Here is a 6,000-nt window from a genome sequence, read left to right on the forward strand (position 1 = left end):
CTCCAAACTCCACTATGGTGAAAACCAAAGAGCTGTCGAAGGACGACAGAAACAAAATTGTAGCCCTGCACCAGGCTGGGAAGACTGAATCTGCAATAGCCAACCAGCTTGGTGCGATGAAATCAACAGTGGGAGCAATAATTAGAAAATGGAAGACATACAAGACCACTGATAATCTCCCTCGATCTGGGGCTCCACGCAAAATCCCACCCCGTGGGGTCAGAATGATCACAAGAACGGTGAGCAAAAATCCCAGAACCACGCGGGGGGACCTAGTGAATGAACTGCAGAGAGCTGGGACCAATGTAACAAGGCCTACCATAAGTAACACACTACGCCACCATGGACTCAGATCCTGCAGTGCCAGACGTGTCCCACTGCTTAAGCCAGTACATGTCCGGGCCCGTCTGAAGTTTGCTAGAGAGCATTTGGATGATCCAGAGGAGTTTTGGGAGAATGTCCTATGGTCTGATGAAACCAAACTGGAACTGTTTGGTAGAAACACAACTTGTCGTGTTTGGAGGAAAAAGAATACTGAGTTGCATCCATCAAACACCATACCTACTGTAAAGCATGGTGGTGGAAACATCATGCTTTGGGGCTGTTTCTCTGCAAAGGGGCCAGGACGACTGATCCGGGTACATGAAAGAATGAATGGGGCCATGTATCGTGAGATTTTGAGTGCAAACCTCCTTCCATCAGCAAGGGCATTGAAGATGAAACGTGGCTGGGTCTTTCAACATGACAATGATCCAAAGCACACCGCCAGGGCAACGAAGGAGTGGCTTCGTAAGAAGCATTTCAAGGTCCTGGAGTGGCCTAGCCAGTCTCCAGATCTCAACCCTATAGAAAACCTTTGGAGGGAGTTGAAAGTCCGTGTTGCCAAGCGAAAAGCCAAAAACATCACTGCTCTAGAGGAGATCTGCATGGAGGAATGGGCCAACATACCAACAACAGTGTGTGGCAACCTTGTGAAGATTTACAGAAAACGTTTGACCTCTGTCATTGACAACAAAGGATATATTACAAAGTATTGAGATGAAATTTTGTTTCTGACCAAATACTTATTTTCCACCATAATATGCAAATAAAATGTTAAAAAAACAGACAATGTGATTTTCTGGATTTTTTTTTCTCAGTTTGTCTCCCATAGTTGAGGTCTACCTATGATGTAAATTACAGACGCCTCTCATCTTTTTAAGTGGTGGAACTTGCACTATTGCTGACTGACTAAATACTTTTTTGCCCCACTGTAGTGTACAGGGGAGGGGCGGTATAGTATATAATGTACAGGGGGAGGGGCGGTATAGTATATAATGTACAGGGGGAGGGGCGGTATAGTATATAATGTACAGCGGAGGGGCGGTATAGTATATAATGTACAGTGGGAGGGGCGGTATAGTATATAATGTACGGGGGAGGGGCGGTATAGTATATAATGTACAGGGGGAGGGGCGGTATAGTATATAATGTACGGGGGAGGGGCGGTATAGTATATAATGTACAGGGGGAGGGGCGGTATAGTATATAATGTACAGCGGAGGGGCGGTATAGTATATAATGTACGGGGGGAGGGGCGGTATAGTATATAGTGTACAGGGAGGGGCGGTATAGTATATAATGTACAGGGGGAGGGGCGGTATAGTATATAATGTACAGGGGGAGGGGCGGTATAGTATATAATGTACGGGGGAGGGGCGGTATAGTATATAATGTACAGGGGGAGGGGCGGTATAGTATATAGTGTACAGCGAGGGGCGGTATAGTATATAATGTACGGGGGGAGGGGCGGTATAGTATATAGTGTACAGGGAGGGGCGGTATAGTATATAATGTACAGGGGGAGGGGCGGTATAGTATATAGTGTACAGGGGAGGGGCGGTATAGTATATAATGTACGGGGGGAGGGGCGGTATAGTATATAGTGTACAGGGAGGGGCGGTATAGTATATAATGTACAGGGGGAGGGGCGGTATAGTATATAGTGTACAGGGAGGGGCGGTATAGTATATAATGTACAGGGAGGAGCGGTATAGTATATAGTGTACAGGGGAGGGGCGGTATAGTATATAGTGTACAGGGAGGGGCGGTATAGTATATAGTGTACAGGGAGGGGCGGTATAGTATATAATGTACAGGGGGAGGGGCGGTATAGTATATAGTGTACAGCGAGGGGCGGTATAGTATATAGTGTACAGGGAGGGGCGGTATAGTATATAATGTACAGGGGGAGGGGCGGTATAGTATATAGTGTACAGCGAGGGGCGGTATAGTATATAGTGTACAGGGAGGGGCGGTATAGTATATAATGTACGGGGGGAGGGGCGGTATAGTATATAGTGTACAGGGGGAGGGGCGGTATAGTATATAGTGTACAGGGGGAGGGGCGGTATAGTATATAGTGTACAGGGAGGGGCGGTATAGTATATAATGTACGGGGGGAGGGGCGGTATAGTATATAGTGTACAGCGAGGGGCGGTATAGTATATAGTGTACAGGGAGGGGCGGTATAGTATATAGTGTACAAGGGGAGGGGCGGTATAGTATATAATGTACAGGGGGAGGGGCGGTATAGTATATAATGTACAGGGAGGGGCGGTATAGTATATAGTGTACAGGGCGAGGGGAGGTATAGTATATAATGTACGGGGGGAGGGGCGGTATAGTATATAATGTACAGGGAGGGGCGGTATAGTATATAGTGTACAGGGAGGGGCGGTATAGTATATAGTGTACAGGGAGGGGCGGTATAGTATATAGTGTACAGGGAGGGGCGGTATAGTATATAGTGTACAGGGGAGGGGCGGTATAGTATATAATGTACAGGGGGAGGGGCGGTATAGTATATAATGTACAGGGGGAGGGGCGGTATAGTATATAATGTACAGGGGGAGGGGCGGTATAGTATATAATGTACAGGGGGAGGGGCGGTATAGTATATAATGTACAGGGGGAGGGGCGGTATAGTATATAATGTACAGGGGGAGGGGCGGTATAGTATATAATGTACAGGGGGAGGGGCGGTATAGTATATAATGTTCAGGGGGGAGGGGCGGTATAGTATATAATGTACAGGGGGAGGGGCGGTATAGTATATAATGTACAGGGGGAGGGGCGGTATAGTATATAGTGTACAGGGAGGGGCGGTATAGTATATAGTGTACAGGGAGGGGCGGTATAGTATATAGTGTACAGGGGAGGGGCGGTATAGTATATAATGTACAGGGGGAGGGGCGGTATAGTATATAATGTACAGGGAGGGGCGGTATAGTATATAGTGTACAGGGGAGGGGCGGTATAGTATATAGTGTACAGGGAGGGCGGTATAGTATAGTGTACAGGGAGGGGCGGTATAGTATATAGTGTACAGGGAGGGGCGGTATAGTATATAATGTACAGGGGGAGGGGCGGTATAGTATATAGTGTACAGGGGAGGGGCGGTATAGTATATAGTGTACAGGGAGGGGCGGTATAGTATATAGTGTACAGGGAGGGGCGGTATAGTATATAATGTACAGGGGGAGGGGCGGTATAGTATATAATGTACAGGGGGAGGGGCGGTATAGTATATAATGTACAGGGGGAGGGGCGGTATAGTATATAGTGTACAGGGAGGGGCGGTATAGTATATAATGTACAGGGGGAGGGGCGGTATAGTATATAATGTACAGGGGGAGGGGCGGTATAGTATATAATGTACAGGGGGAGGGGCGGTATAGTATATAGTGTACAGGGAGGGGCGGTATAGTATATAATGTACAGGGGGAGGGGCGGTATAGTATATAATGTACAGGGGGAGGGGCGGTATAGTATATAATGTACAGGGGGAGGGGCGGTATAGTATATAATGTACAGGGGGAGGGGCGGTATAGTATATAATGTACAGGGGGAGGGGCGGTATAGTATATAATGTACAGGGGGAGGGGCGGTATAGTATATAGTGTACAGGGGAGGGGCGGTATAGTATATAATGTACAGGGGGAGGGGCGGTATAGTATATAATGTACAGGGGGAGGGGCGGTATAGTATATAATGTACAGGGGGAGGGGCGGTATAGTATATAATGTACGGGGGGAGGGGCGGTATAGTATATAATGTACAGGGGGAGGGGCGGTATAGTATATAATGTACGGGGGGAGGGGCGGTATAGTATATAATGTACGGGGGGAGGGGCGGTATAGTATATAATGTACAGGGGGAGGGGCGGTATAGTATATAGTGTACAGGGAGGGGCGGTATAGTATATAATGCACGGGGGGAGGGGCGGTATAGTATATAATGTACGGGGGGAGGGGCGGTATAGTATATAATGTACAGGGGGAGGGGCGGTATAGTATATAATGTACAGGGGGAGGGGCGGTATAGTATATAATGTACAGGGGGAGGGGCGGTATAGTATATAATGTACAGGGGGAGGGGCGGTATAGTATATAATGCACGGGGGGAGGGGCGGTATACCGGGAATGTGCGGAGGCTGCGCTCGTCCCTCAGGCTCCGGTCTCGGTCTCGGTCTCCGGTCCCGGCTGTATGGTGACAACCTGCGTCAGCTGAAGCCTCGGCACGGGTGACGTCAGACGCACAGAACGTGCTACGTAAGGACCTGGGTGAGCTGGGCGGGGCCGGGATGAGGGCACGTACTTCCTGATAGACGTAATGACGTAATATCTTACTGGCCACACGTCGTTACGTCTCACTACTACGGCGTGCCGCACAGGTCTTTTCTCTCCGGTTTCTGCTCTTGTGAAGTGGGCGTTGCTTTCTGCAGAGGGCGTGGCCTGACAGTGCGCGGTTTCTGTCCAAGCAAGAGACTCGTTTACAGCAATGCCAGAAACTGAAGTGTGTGGTGTCCATAGCGACCAGTTTCATCGGCCAATCACAGTGCGGCTTCTTGTTCACATTTTAATTTTATTTTTTTTTAAGTTTAAAGGGGCCGTAAACTACTAGGAGAAGCCTCATCCATCCAGGCTCCCCCCGTGTAACCCCCTCACCCACCCCCCGTGTAACCCCCTCACCCACCCCCCGTGTAACCCCCTCACCCCCCCATGTAACCCCCTCGCCCCCCCGTTTAACCCCCTCACCCCCCCATGTAACCCCCTCACCCCCCCCGTTTAACCCCCTCACCCCCCCGTTTAACCCCCACACCCCCCCATGTAACCCCCTCACCCCCCCCCCCGTGTAACCACCTCACCCCCCGTGTAACCCCCTCACCCCTGTGTAACCCCCTCACCCCCCCGTTTAACCCCCTCACCCCCTGTGTAACCCCCTCACCCCAGTCGCTCCTGTATAACTCCTGCACCCCGCCCCCTGTGTAACCCCCTCACCCCCCTGTGTAACCCCCTCACCCCCCTGTGTAACCCCCTCACCCCCCCGTGTAACCCCCTCACCCCCCCATGTAACCCCCTCACCCCCCCCCGTGTAACCCCCTCACCCCCCTGTGTAACCCCCTCACCCCCCTGTGTAACCCCCTCACCCCCCCCGTGTAACCCCCTCACCCCCCCGTGTAACCCCCTCACCCCCCCGTGTAACCCCCTCACCCCCCCATGTAACCCCCTCACCCCCCCGTGTAACCCCCTCACCCCCCTGTGTAACCCCCTCACCCCCCCCCCCCGTAACCCCCTCACCCCCCCCCCCGTGTAACCCCCTCACCCCCCCCCGTGTAACCCCTCACCCCCCATGTAACCCCCTCACCCCCCCGTGTAACCCCCTCACCCCCCCGTGTAGCCCCCTCACCCCCCTGTGTAACCCCCTCACCCCCCCGTGTAACCCCCTCACCCCCCCCCCCGTGTAACCCCCTCACCCCCCCATGTAACCCCCTCACCCCCCCCGTGTAACCCCCTCACCCCCCTGTGTAACCCCCTCACCCCCCCCCCCGTGTAACCCCCTCACCCCCCCGTGTAACCCCCTCACCCCCCATGTAACCCCCTCACCCCCCCGTGTAACCCCCTCACCCCCCGTTTAACCCCCTCACCCCCCCGTGTAACCACCTCACCCCCCGTTTAA

General features: G+C 52.1%; 1 protein-coding gene across 2 annotated transcripts in view; it reads right to left on the reverse strand.

Annotated features, from left to right (window-relative positions):
- The window catches only part of NRBP1 (nuclear receptor binding protein 1), a 49,148-nt gene extending 44,557 nt beyond the window's left edge, over positions 1–4,591 (reverse strand). For both annotated transcript variants that reach the window (XM_069728623.1, XM_069728622.1), the window contains exon 1: positions 4,459–4,591. The gene's annotated coding sequence lies outside the window, so the exon portion shown is untranslated. The remainder of the gene's footprint in view (positions 1–4,458) is intronic.
- Between the last annotated feature and the right edge of the window lie 1,409 nt (positions 4,592–6,000).

The sequence above is a fragment of the Ranitomeya imitator genome, chromosome 5 (genome assembly GCF_032444005.1).
Source record: "Ranitomeya imitator isolate aRanImi1 chromosome 5, aRanImi1.pri, whole genome shotgun sequence".
Lineage (NCBI taxonomy): Eukaryota > Metazoa > Chordata > Amphibia > Anura > Dendrobatidae > Ranitomeya > Ranitomeya imitator.